Raw genomic sequence first — 14734 nt, forward strand, 5'->3', positions numbered from 1 at the left:
GGCCCAATTAGTGGCAACGAGGGAGACTGTGGTTGGAGTCCCCTCGCTGTTTTTTACATGATTTTCGAAGTGCATGTCATGCCTAAAAGGTATTGTTTCGGCATCTCAAACTTGTTGGCTACAGAAAGGCTGCCTTTATACCCTTTTATCACCGAGGATTTTCGAGACCTTATGCCCATTGCAGTGCCCCAAGAGCCGATGGCCATTTGCCACTCCTTCTCCAAGAAAGGGGTGCCCGCGCTAACACAGCAGGTCGCACACAACATCACCGCTTACTTGAGAAACTCTGTGTTACAGGGTGAATTTCACCACAGATACTTGGAACAGTAAGCATGGACAGGGGCGTTACATGTCGCTGACTGGGCACTGGGTAACTATGGTGATAGATGGAGAAGTGTCTGCTGTACAAGTCTTTCCGTCCCCACGAGTTGTGTGTTTAAATCCTTCCTCTGTATGTACAAGTTCCTCCACTGCTTCTGCCTCATCAACCTCGTGTTGTTCCTGCACCTCAGCCCAAACCCTGTGTGGTCAGGCCACCCTTCCTTGTAACTGTGCCCAAGGAATCCCACACACCTCCTTACTATGCTGGCAGCAGAGCTCAAGGCCATCAGGCGGTCAAATGTTTACTTTGAAATGTAGGGGAAATGTGAAACACCGCTGAGGAGTTGTGGACGGTTAGCTCTGTAGAGTGAGACCGAGTTTCATCAATGGTTGTCTCCACTCAACCAGCAGCCAGGGAATGCCGGGTGCGACAATGATGCTAAACAGTCTGCGGCCCTTCTTCAGGGCAATGTGACACACGTGCCTTGTATGACTCACGTGTTGAATCCGAATCTCCGACAATGTTTAAAACACTATCCCGGCCTACATGTCCTTCTGTTGAGGGCACGGTGTAACGCCAGCCTTGATCGACACACTCAGATGGGCTGTAAAGGATAGGCTAGAGGGAACCCACTCACCAAGCTGGACCCCCAGAACCCTGAAACCCTTTAATCCCTATACAGTGATGTTGAATGACACAGGGCCCAAGTTGATCAATACCTGTGGAAGGCTGCAGTTCCAGAGAATAGTAGTCATGCAGGTCAAAACATAAATTGAGAAAGAGGAACAGAATGGGAGGGACAGGACTTAATCAGAAAACAAGCAGAGGTGAAATGCAAATCGGCCAACGAGGTACCTAAACAGCAAGCAGGAAAAGTAGTCAGGTAACAAGCACACAAACTCATAAAACTAAACTGGGGGTAACAGTAACCAGAGGTTCATAGCTATGTCTGGCAGTGGTCTTCACTCTTCAGACAGGAGGGGCCTAAAAAAGGGTGTTGTGTCTTCCCATTGGTTGTAGCTGAATGATGGTACTTCATCTGTGAGATACCCACCACCTGCATTCAGCCTGTGGTTCTGCATCTGTCAAGGTAACGCATCCCAGTGGGTGAGCATAACCTGTGTCCACCTGCGCCGCTGGCGTCGACTCCTCTCCCATCATCAGCACTATGCACGAAAGGAACACGTTGTCACCTTGCGACAGGAGTACAAATTGACGTAGCGGACTACGGTGGTGACTTAACAGCCGTGTGCGGCAATGATGCAAACATGGCAGCGTGCCTTCGTCAGGCCCATGTGACACACGTGACTTGTATGGCTCACGTGTTTAATCTGATTCTCCAGCAATTTTTAAAACAACATCCCGGCCTACATGGCCTTGAACAGCGGGCACGCTCACTATGTGCTCACTTCCATCGTTCGCACCCAGTAGCTCAACAACTTTCATTGCTCCTCAAGTCTTAAGGTCTGGCGGTTAGACGTCAGAATTGCGATGTTCCCACATGCAGGAATTTTAATCTGCACATGTTGCAGCATCTGTGGCAGCACCGCAGAGCCCAGCTGAAATACGTTATGACGTTTACCCTGGGCTAACTTGATCCAGAGGTGGTGCACATCAGGCTGCTGGAGTGGTGTCAGATCAAGGACATATGCACCGTTCTACACAGTTTACAAATGTCGACGCAGATGTTTAACACTGGCGATGACATTCTCAGCGTGACAATTTTGGTCATCTACATGATGGAACACACTGTAAGTATTATTCGGAGTCAGGTGTTGGTCCAAGAGGAAGGGAGGAAGTACTGGAGGAGTCATATGCGGAAGGGATAACAAGATCTACAAGGTCCAGACGGTCAGCGGCACCTTGGTGGCAGTCATGGAACGGTGGGGGAGAGGGATTATCAAGGGAGCATAGTATCAGCAAAACAGTTGAGGAAGGTGCAGGAGCCCAGGAAGAAATGGAGGATGAACTGGCGATGGGCATGGAAGACTCAGCAGATTAGTGAGAGCTTGCTCACATTTTGGTTGTGCGAGGTTGTGGGGAGAGGGCAGAGGAAGGAGGCACGATTCTCACCTCTCCGCCACCAACACACCAAGGACTTGGTCCTCCTGGATGCTCAAGACACATGAGTGCCTTCTTTCTGCACTACCAACAACATGACCCTCGGATTGTACGAATTCCAAGTCATGCTGACTACTGGGTTGCCACACTGTTAGATCCCCGGTACAACACAAAATTTTGCAAAATAACTCCTGCCATAGAAAGGGACGCACGTATACAGGAGTATCAGCAGAAGGTGGTACGCAATCTTACATCTGCTTTTCCACTAAACATCAGTGGTGCACAGAGTGAATCTCAACGCTTTTTCATCGATAGGAGGAAATGGTCTTACTTGTCCACATCTGAGGGACCGAGGGCTGGCTGCTGTGCTGAGACGGCGTTGAGTACGGTGTCTCTGCAGAGTTGCATTTTTGGTCATATACAAACTGAGTTGAAAAAGGACAGATGCTGGTGGAAAGGGGAACAGGTGTGTTGGAAAGCGTAAAAAAGTTTGTGTCCGTGGGTTTGGTGGTTAAGCAACATTAACATTTGCTGAAGAAACAACATCTGTTACGGTGGGACTGGCAGATTTGGATAAGGTGGTATACACTATGTTACTGCTATATCAAAAATATTAAGAAGAAATGAAAGAGAAAGGTAGATATCCCAATCGCCATTCGGTGTCCACCGTGCTCAAAGATGGAAAAGGAGAGGTTGGCAACTGGAAGGTTAGGTGGAGGATACAGAGCAGGTTGACTCTCAAACAAATAGTAGCCTGAACCGAGTTAGACGCAACTCGGATCTGGAGACTTGGAGCCCTGTTAACGTGACAGGGTCCACACGACCACCCAGCCCCGGAACTCCCTGTTAACAACACAGGGGCCATTGGTTACACAGTCTGTGTGCATAGGGGACACACCTGTGGACAGCAGACGTATCAGCAGCAGCAGGCCTGTTTATGCCACTGGGCTGCACTAGCAGGACTGGTAGGACAGGAGCTGTTCTTAAACGTTCTGCGTTACCAACTGTGGTGGCGGCCTGCATCGATGACCTATCACTGCCTACCTCTGGCCTAAAGCTGCAATGGGTTCAACACATGGAGGTGTGCTCTTTCGGAGCATAATAGAAGACTGGGCACCTTCTTCTTGGCTCCAGCCCTTTTTTTAACCTGGGTCCGCCCGAAACCAGGGTGGACCACAATGCACCTCCTGGAGACAAAAGCAGAGTGACACGTCATGAGTGGCATAACTAGCGTCCTATTTTGAACCGCCACTTGAATGATGACCTCATGTCTGCCACAACCAAAACACCTCAATAGTCATCGTCTGACCAACAACAATCAGGTGACAAGTCATAGGGGCAGCCCTCTGCAAGCCTGTTGAGAGTGGCCTGGCCAAATTGTCAGGACACCTGATGCCCTGTGGTCTTTATGGGCTCCCCACATCATGGGCAGGGCCAAAGAGTTCATTACCCGACCTAGCCTGTGATGCAGTAAGTGCCTGAGCATGCTCAGTAGCATGAAATACAGTTTCTGAAAAAAGACTATCCGCTTCAGCATGCTGTCTAGGCACAACACAGGACTTAGACCCAGCACGGAGTGCAAGTACCTGTGCAAAGAGTCTTTTCTCATTCAGTGTGAAGTCCCACAGGTGTTGTGTTGGTGCATTACCTTCAGGGACTCCACGTGGAGGAAGAGTCTGGTCACACTTAGATTGCTTCTTTATATGTATTTTCGTGACGCCACTCTCGGTATTGCGGTCAGTGGGGACCGCCACTGCAGTGTAAGGGGACACCTGGGGCTGATGTTGGGTGCAGTTAGTTTTAGTGGCCTCCCGAGAGTGAGTCAAGCACCAGGGCCCTGTGTAAGTGTGTTGAGCCGCAAGTCTCAGAATGACTCAGGCACAGTCCAAACGAGCATGCGCTGTAGCCCAAAATTAAGACTTTGCCTCAGGAATGACATAGTCAGGCAGAGCATACTCAGTTGGCGAAACACTGGAGTTAGGCTGCGGCTGGGGTAAATCGGCACACAGGAAGGAGCAACCGCGGAAACACTTCGTTCAATTGTGAGGGGAGTCATTTTGGAGTTTTTTGAGGAGTACCGTAACGCCAGTGAGCAGCATCCTGTGCCAAAGACCAAAATTCTTCCGGTGCTGTCTATTCTGTTAACCATGATAGGAGCGTAAAGTCTGTATTTATGGCAACTGCACATCACATTACCCGGGTACGGTAGGCTGTGTCCAGACTATAATGCGTGCACGCAAAACTTTGTTCTATTATGAAAACACATATCTATTCTGGGTAGGACGACTATATAGACAATCATACTTGCTGCCTCTGCACTGTCAAATTGTCACGTACAGTTTAAATCATAGAGGGACAGCGACACATGTTTGCATTGAATGTTGCTTTTCAATATTTACATGACTGTGTTGCAGAGCTGTGTGGTTTGCATTCACACTGTTATCATCTGCCTTATCTGTGAGGCTTCAGCTAACAAGGGTATTCAGGGTGGGTGATGTGTTTTGTCTATGTTTAGGTAGATAACTGGGAAGCTCTTGTGATGCGCCACTAGTTAGTTGTCTTCGCACACACACACACACACGCACACACACGCACAAACACACAATTACTGCTGCTACGCAGAGGGCTTAGCAAGCAGTAGGCCACTGATTAGATTGTTCTATTATTTCAATTTAATGCATGGTTCTTATTGTTTGTTTTGGGAAAGTGAAATAATCATTTATGAACCCAACTGCAAACAGTGCTTTTCATGTTGCGTGGTTTTGCTGCATACTGTCGATCCCACCAAATACAAGACTTAAAATGAAGCATAAGTCGCAAAGGGAATTTCACTGTGCTACAATGCGGCCTAGCGGGGCTGTGCAACCACCGCCTGCTCCATCAAGTGCATCTGCGTGCTCTTCATCTGCTGTGACTGTGGTAACAGCAGTCACACATGCTTTTTCACGATGAACTTCCACCCCTTTACCCGTAAGCGGGAGTGTGATTGCCAGGTCGTCACTTGTTTTGTAAGTGGAAACAGATGGTATTGTTGAGCTGTCAGACATCGAGAGAACCACCATTGGATGAAGGCAACATTATATCCACGCCTGCACCTTTGTGAATGATTGGCTGGACTACCTTCAGTTAATTATTGTGTTCCACAAATGGAAAGGAGTGTAGAACGCACATGTGTTGTACCTTGCTTGGCAGCAAAGGAACACTAACTTAGTGTTCCAGACTATTTTAGGATGGCAGAAAAAGTGTCAGCTCCTTGGGCAAATTAAATAGCGTGGCAAAAGTGGGCAGGTGGGTACAGTGGCCGTGTTCTGTGTGTACCAGGACAGTAAAGGAAGCCTCACTTTCTATCCCTCCTAATGGTGAAATGCAGCAAAGAATTCCATGAGCTTGCTTTAAAAATAGCATTGCAAAATGTGCAAGAGGGTGTCATGCAGAGGTGTTAGAAATAGCTTGGCACCATTGGGGCACAAATGGAGTACAACAGCCACTTTTTGGATGCCACTAACTGTTAGCATTTTTTGCTATTATTATAGCTTATTAAAAACAGAGCAGGAGTGTGCAATGCAGTGGTGCTGCAAATAGCTTTGCACCAGTGGGACACTAATGGAAGTCCAACAGCTACTTTTAGGATGCCACTAAGTTTACTCAGTGTTTGCTAGTATAATGGCTTAGTAACAATGAGTTTGAGTGTGCAATGCAGTGGTGCTGCTGTGGCGCCCCTGACCTGGTCAGGCACCACTGAGTACTGCACCCATGCTGGGGACAGTACAATACAGGTAATCCAGAAGGCTGACAGGGGTGTGGAACACAGGCGCATAGTGATCAGGTCTCACACATGTACCCATGAGAGGACCCCTGGGGATCCCAGGAGGGGGCAAAGCCTATACCTCCACTGGAATAGTGGCAGGGGGTTAAAAAGCCTCCATCTCCTCTCAAGGGGTGTGGTGGAGAATCTGGTTGCTAGGTGGCGTAGGCAAGAACAGGAGAGGAGGAGCAGTGAGTCAGTTAGAGGGAGAACTCCAGAGGGCTCAGTGAGGAGCAGACCTGTGGGGCTGATGCTGTCTAACAGCGCCCGCGCAGTGGCTACAGACGGGGGAGAACGGTCAACTAGAAGTGCTGCCTGAAAGCCAGCTTCAGCTAGAGAGTGCACGGAGTGGGAAGTACGGAGACTTCTAGAGAGCACCAGGCCCAACCGGGCGGCAGATCCCGAAGCGAGGATAGATTCACCTTTCCCTGCTAAACCTGCCGGTGTGGGGCTCTTACAGCCCACACCACAACAACCAAAAGCCGCAGCCACGTAACCGCAAGTAGGGCCCATAGGTCACAGGAGGCAAGAGGCTGGAGTGGCCTGGCCCGGGGAACAAGCACACGGCAACACAAGAAGGGGAGAGAGGCTTGGAGCATCTTCCCTGGGTGACCCCCATAGGGACTCAAAGTCGGGGTCACCCCAAACCACCAAGGGCTAAGGAAGGCGAGTTTGTAGTCACCCTCATACAGTCAGCCGGAAGGATACCTGGTTCCCACCTGGTTCATCCCAGCTACGCCCGGGTTACTCACCCTGCCACCTGAAGTGAGTAAAAACCCTGAAAGACACTCTGCCTGTGTGTGGTCATTCTGCGACTTGTGGTACTACAGCTTTACAAAGGGCCCTGGGGCTTGCCTCACTCTCAGGAGGCTACTACACCCGACTGCACCCACCATCAGCCCCAGGTGCCTCCTAATCTGCAGTGGCGGTCCCCTCTGGCCGCAAATCTGAGAGTGGCGTCACGATCAAAACTGAAGATTCCCTACCTGTGACCAGCACCAGCTACGTGGAGTCCCTGAAGGTATGCACTGATACAACACCAGCGGGGCTTCACATCTGGCGTCACGAACAGGATAAGGACTAGACCTGTCCAGACAGGTGACCATGTGCCTGGGCGGTCCGCTTGAAAAATTGGAAGCGCCGCCATATTGCCACCATGAAAAGCGCGCTGAAAAACAACAGCAGCCCGCGCTGGAAGAAGTTACCGCCCACGAAGAGGTGTGGCTACCCAGAGATCCCCTGCAGGGTTCTGACCTTGCCAGCTATGAGAGTGGAAGCGTCGAGAGACGGCGGGAAGGAAAGGAAGCCACAAGCCTGCTGCTGAGAGAGGAGCTGCTGAAAGAGGCAGAGCAGAAACTGGACAGCTTGTTACAGGAGGCAGCGAAGAGTCCACTGCTGGGAGACCGTGCAGAAGACGGCGCAGAAGAAATGGCGTCTGACCGCAGGAACCCAGAACCAGGCTCCGCTGCCTGGTGGTACCGAGAGCTGGCCCAGTTTTGCAACCGGCTGGAGACCCGGGTCGTGGAGCAGATTCGGGAGGAACGGATGGAACTGCAGGAGCTGACCGCGGCGGTTCGGGCCTATGAAGGGAGAGCTGCATGCCGAGTGTCAGGCGGGACGGCGACGACGCAGACCCCAGTGCTACCAACAACGGGTGAGTCGAATGATGCCCCGGCCCGCGCAAGTGCCCCGACCCCTGCTGCCACGTCCGCGGTCCCTGAAGAGGCGTCCGGTGCGGCGACGCTGAAGCAGGCCGCAGCCACGCCAGGTGCGGCCCACCAAGCCCCAGCGGCTGCAGCGATGCCCTGCTCGGCCCACCAAGACCCAGTCCCTGCAGCGATGCCCTGCCCGGCCCGCCAGGACCAGGCCGCCGCCATCCTGGGCGCGGCCCGCCAAGACCAGGCCGCCGCCATACAGGGCGCGGCCCGCCAAGCCCAGACTGCTGCAGCGACGTCCAGCCCAGCCTGCACAGAGCCCCCTGCAACAGCGACACTGATCCAGGCCGCCGCCATGCCAGGCGCGGCCCGCCAAGACCAGGCCGCCGCCATACAGGGCGCGGCCCGCCAAGACCAGGCCGCCGCCATGCCAGGCGCGGCCCGCCAAGACCAGGCCGCCGCCATACAGGGCGCGGCCCGCCAAGACCAGGCCGCCGCCATACAGGGCGCGGCCCGCCAAGCCCAGACTGCTGCAGCGACGTCCAGCCCAGCCTGCACAGAGCCCCCTGCAACAGCGACACTGATCCAGGCCGCCGCCATCCCGGGCGCGGCCCGCCAAGACCAGGCCGCCGCCATACAGGGCGCGGCCCGCCAAGACCAGGCCGCCGCCATACAGGGCGCGGCCCGCCAAGACCAGGCCGCCGCCATCCAGGGCGCGGCCCGCCAAGACCAGGCCGCCGCCATGCCAGGCGCGGCCCGCCAAGGAAAGACTACCTCAGCATTTACCCCGGCCTGTAAGGCCAGAGCAGACACCGCTCCCCGGTCCACAGAGGTTTCTGATAGGCAGCCCACGGTGGGTGAAGACCCTGCATATTGGCAGATGAAGGCTGACCTGGAGGCCAAATTTCCACAATGGTTGGTGAGCCAATACATACCCCCTCCGCATACCCCAAAGAGTCTCCTGCTAACTCCTGCAGCAGCTACACCAAGGAGTCCCTCACCTGGGCCGGCTGAAGAGCATCCATCCCCAGCACTGCCACAGCTGGAGTGCCAGGAAGAACTAAGGGGGAGAGGAGGCCAGGAAGCAGAAGGGTTGACTCCGACTCCAGTGCCACCAGTAGCAGATGTGTATTCAGAGCCGGAAATGCTGCCATACTCCCGCTGGGACGAGGAGGACCTGACCCCCTCTGCAGGAGAAGAGCTGCCTAAGAGCTTCACCTGGGAGCCCACAGGCATGGATCCAGCCCGCAAGACACGGCGCAGAAGAACACAGTTTGCTCCAGCACCACAGTCTCCTGAACAGAGAGCAGTCACCGCCAGAGACCTAAAGGAGAAGCGTTTGTTGAGAGAGTCCAAAGCCCAGGCTAGAGGACCCCTGTGTTATGGCGTAGTGGAAGATTTCAACTTGAAAAGCGGCTATGGCTTCATTGTAGCACCAGGAATAAAAGAAGGGATATTTGTAAACCGCAGAGATGTGAACGCTCATCTGCCAAGAGGACACCCTTGCAGAAATCTGAAAATGGGAGATTCGGTACAGTTTACCATGCACCAAGGTGAAAGGGGATTGTACGCACTTGATGTAGCCTTACGTACCAGCAAACCCTACAGCCATCCCATGCCACAAGAAAGACAAGAAAGACAAGAAAGACAAGAAAGACAAGAAAGACAAGAAAGACAAGAAAGACAAGATAGAGATAAAGAACCAGATGTAGAAACAGATGAAGACCAAGAACGGAAAGATAAAGATCCTACAGATGAAGAAAGAGACAAAGAGCAAGAAAGTCACAGGTGCCAGTGCCCAACGTGCCCTCGCCCTAGTGAAAAAGAGGAGTAAAGCAAAGTAAAGTAAGAAGTTACTGTTTTGACCAGTTTTGAAAAGTTTTGTTTTGCAACGTTTAAGCATGTGCCCACAAAAACTATTGTGAGAACTAAACTTAAGGCTATGAACTTGCTATAGCCACAAACTCTCGCAGTGTAAATAGTTACACCAGTGGCACCACCACCAGGGCCAGCCTGTTTAGGGGCTTGGCTCGTCTGCAACCAGTGGGGCCCGTCCGTAGAAAAGGGCCTTGGCTCACCTGCGACCAGAGAGCACGCCTGTTTATGGGGCCTTGGCTCACCACCACAAAGAGGGTACCTGGTCAGCACCAACTGTGGAGGCCGCCTCTGCATCCTGCCAGAAGAGGCTGACGGCGCGGATCCACCAGGCCAGGTATACCCTGAAACCACCAGCCCATGTAAGCCGCCTCTACATCCTGCCAGAAGTGGCTGAAGTCGCGGCCAACGGGAGAGGAAGATTGGAGGAAAGGTCTGGAGAAACGGATGGCCCAGACCTGGTTACCAACAGGACCGGTGACCTGCCTCCTGAGAGGGTTTTTGGGTGGGTTAACGGACTTGTGGGTGGAGGGTGGTGATGTCTGATACCTGGTGGTTTTAAAAATGTTTTACATGTTTTAATGTTTTATGCATTTTAAAATGTTGTCTTGCAGCCCGAGGACGTGCTGGTGATAACTAAGGGGGAATGTGGCGCCCCTGACCTGGTCAGGCACCACTGAGTACTGCACCCATGCTGGGGACAGTACAATACAGGTAATCCAGAAGGCTGACAGGGGTGTGGAACACAGGCGCATAGTGATCAGGTCTCACACATGTACCCATGAGAGGACCCCTGGGGATCCCAGGAGGGGGCAAAGCCTATACCTCCACTGGAATAGTGGCAGGGGGTTAAAAAGCCTCCATCTCCTCTCAAGGGGTGTGGTGGAGAATCTGGTTGCTAGGTGGCGTAGGCAAGAACAGGAGAGGAGGAGCAGTGAGTCAGTTAGAGGGAGAACTCCAGAGGGCTCAGTGAGGAGCAGACCTGTGGGGCTGATGCTGTCTAACAGCGCCCGCGCAGTGGCTACAGACGGGGGAGAACGGTCAACTAGAAGTGCTGCCTGAAAGCCAGCTTCAGCTAGAGAGTGCACGGAGTGGGAAGTACGGAGACTTCTAGAGAGCACCAGGCCCAACCGGGCGGCAGATCCCGAAGCGAGGATAGATTCACCTTTCCCTGCTAAACCTGCCGGTGTGGGGCTCTTACAGCCCACACCACAACAACCAAAAGCCGCAGCCACGTAACCGCAAGTAGGGCCCATAGGTCACAGGAGGCAAGAGGCTGGAGTGGCCTGGCCCGGGGAACAAGCACACGGCAACACAAGAAGGGGAGAGAGGCTTGGAGCATCTTCCCTGGGTGACCCCCATAGGGACTCAAAGTCGGGGTCACCCCAAACCACCAAGGGCTAAGGAAGGCGAGTTTGTAGTCACCCTCATACAGTCAGCCGGAAGGATACCTGGTTCCCACCTGGTTCATCCCAGCTACGCCCGGGTTACTCACCCTGCCACCTGAAGTGAGTAAAAACCCTGAAAGACACTCTGCCTGTGTGTGGTCATTCTGCGACTTGTGGTACTACAGCTTTACAAAGGGCCCTGGGGCTTGCCTCACTCTCAGGAGGCTACTACACCCGACTGCACCCACCATCAGCCCCAGGTGCCTCCTAATCTGCAGTGGCGGTCCCCTCTGGCCGCAAATCTGAGAGTGGCGTCACGATCAAAACTGAAGATTCCCTACCTGTGACCAGCACCAGCTACGTGGAGTCCCTGAAGGTATGCACTGATACAACACCAGCGGGGCTTCACACTGCAAATAGATTTACACTAGTGGGAAACTAATGGAAGTCCAACAGCCACTTTTAGGACATCCTATCACACATGCCGTTGCTTCTCTGGCTAAAACTCCACTTAGCTGTGTGTGTGTCTGGGATTGGCTGACATGCTGGCCCGCCCCACTACACGCGCGCGCTTAGGGAAGGAAGACAAGGAAAAAAAAAAAATGGCGATCGTCATTATCCCAGCAGCAGTGATCTGAATGCGCTGTTCCCGCACACTATACGCTGAAATTTCATAATAGTGGGAGTCACAGAGTGACTTACACTATTACAGCGGAAAGCCAGCTAGGAATTAGCTTGGCTTTTTGCTGCTAGAACCGTTCTCGAACGTAACTAGAACTATCGAGCTTTAGCAAAAATTTCGAGTTCTTGTTCGATCTAGAACAGCCCCCAAATCACTCGAACCGCGAACTGGAGAACCACGAACCGCGAACCGCGCTCAACTCTAGTTACCATCCTTCTAGACCTTGAGACGAGCCACATTCAGCTCTGAGAGAGATTTGCAAGCCACATTCAGCTTCTGCCCCTCACTGTAGTGACACCCAGAGCCTCTCATCACACGTATAATGACAGCCAAAGCTTTTCAAAAGAAATCACACTAAGTTCCATACCCAAATTAGATCTGCTCTTCTTTTTTGGGGCAACTCACAAAAGTCACCATCTGGAGACCTGCCCTTCACAGCTGTTTGCTAGACCAGATTCTAATGCACCAATCTGGAAGACGGTCATGAGCTACACATCACAGGCCTGCAAGCCACGTGTGGCTCCCGAGTTACAGGTTGGTGACCACTGCATTGACAAATCCCTTATAAGCGTCAAGGGCCGTCTGTTATTTATTCCAATTAATCCCCTCCAAGCGTGACAAATATGGTGCCAAATTATACAAAATTTACTAGAGCACAACATGATACATGTGCACCTTTCTCATTTATGAAGGTAAGTGTGATGCCCTGAACCCCAGGGGTCACGGAATAACATCACATACACACACACACCCCTCCCCTGGTCAGGAACACCCGTCAAACAAAACCCTTGTTGCCTCCCTCCAGGGTCTGATGTCCACACCAGGTGAGGCGGAGCCAGGCGGTTGGCCCCACCCACCGAGGAATTCACAGGCCTGGAGGCGGGAGAAGCAGTCAGTTGAGTTGAGTGGAGTTGAGTGGAGTTGAGGAGTTGAAGTGGAGACTGTGTGTGTCTGGGTCGGAGCCCAGGCACCATCAGCAAGGTCGGCAGACGGTGGTGACCGTCTGCAGGCGTTAGTGGAAGTCTGCGGAACGGTAGGACCAGGGTCTGGCGGTGGCCCGCCGGCACCGAACCGGGGAGCAGATTGAAGCTAAGCACCAAGGCAGGGTACTCAGACCCCGACTAGGCTCGGAAGCCGCCATAGCGGTCAAATTCTTTGATTGCGATCTGGACCCCAGGGGTTCATTCCCACCCAAGTCCCATCAGAAAGTAACAGCCCAACCCGTCCGGATAAGAGCCAATGCCAATGGCCAGAGATCCAAGGTCCAGCGCCTGCGAGCAAAACGGGCTCTCCCGACACGTACAAGCCGGGGAGCGGACCACCTGTGTGAATCCATAGGGGTCAAACACTTACAAACAGGTGCAGGGAAAGACCCGTCCGGGGAAAGTGAAGACACCGCAGCCGACTGCCGGCCCCGTCCATCCAACCGTTTGGTTTACCAGAGACTCTGTCATTGACTACCTGAGTGAGTACACCAGTGCCATCCGGCACAGCGCTACACCACTGCCCCGCATCCGCACTGCCTCCCCGCATCAGCACCTGCACCTATCCCTTACTCACCAACCCAACCGGGGCCCCGGGACCAACAGCCCCTACCCATGGAGGGGCCAACACCTCAGCTGCTCCCCGCCATCGCTCCCAGGAACCCCTGTCACCAGCAGCGGTGGTGCCCACCATCACCACAACCCCGTGGGTGGCGTCACAACCAACATCCCACCACCAAACCTCCCCTTTTCACTCGTGGGCGAGGAGGCGCTGATCGAGCCCCCGAGTCCAGCCCCGTACTCGAGCCACTGAGGAGCAGAAGCACCGGACCCGAGTGCCAGTGATTCCCAGGCGAGCGGCGTTTCCAACCCCTCCGCCCGCGACATAGGTACCACCAAATAAACCCTCCAAACTACCCCCAGAAAAATTAGCATCCCTGGAAAAAAATTGTTTAGTAGTACACCAAATTATATTTCTGAACATTGAAAAACTAGTGAAAAATTTTCAGTGTTTTTTTTAGAACGCACAAAAAAGATTCATAAAAATGAGAGAAAATAATGCAAATTGTGATTGTGGGAGATTTCTCTTGTTCTTCAACCACACAGGTCTGCAAATATGGCAATCTATTTCAAATAGAGTCTAATTTGTGTTCCAACATTCAAATATTGCTCTTTCCGTTCCGAGCCCTCCCATTTGTCCAAACAGAACTTTCTGACTACATGTGGGGTATTGCCGCGTTCATTAGAAACTGGGTAACAAATTGTGAATCCCCATTTTTGGTGTTACTGTGCCGCCCCAGCAGCGTTCGAACCGCTCGGATCCGGGGCTCACTAAGGCTCGAGGGTCTCCGGACCCGGGGGCTTGCGGCCACTACAAATAAAAAAGAAGGGCTATTTACAGGGGAGAGATAGTTCGTGACACCACCCGTGGTGTGTGGTAATGGGGACTACCGCCGCTGCCGATGGAAGTGCCCGGGGGAGATGGAATGGGGACAGCCAGATGACGTTTCCCTCCACGGGTAGGGAAGGCTCAGAGACTCGGGATTTTGGGCTGCAGGGTAGCACAGGTCTTGGTGGTAGCAGTGGAGGACCATGTACTCACTCAGACAGCATCTGTGATGAAAAGCAGACTCTGACAACAAGGTAAACCAAGTCTCTGGGTGCCACTGCCCTCTTGGGGGAGCTCGTCCGGTTATCCGAGCCCTACAGTACTGCCTGATGGTTCAGAGCCTGCCTCCGTGAATAAATTTAGAAGTGTTCAGGTGGCCCGTAGGCATAAAGCTGTCCGGAACCCGTTCCCTACTATTGGTAGTGGAGCTGTGCTCTTAAGAGCTCACACTTGGGATTTCTGTGGGCTGCATTTCTTGGAAAGCCCTATCCCCCTCGTTGAGCTAGTGCCCCTGATCTCTGAGCTTCGTGGGGGCAGTCCATAAAGTCACTATCCTCTGCAGGTTAATTGGGC

This window comes from Anomaloglossus baeobatrachus, chromosome 2, assembly GCF_048569485.1.
Source record: "Anomaloglossus baeobatrachus isolate aAnoBae1 chromosome 2, aAnoBae1.hap1, whole genome shotgun sequence".
NCBI lineage: Eukaryota > Metazoa > Chordata > Amphibia > Anura > Aromobatidae > Anomaloglossus > Anomaloglossus baeobatrachus.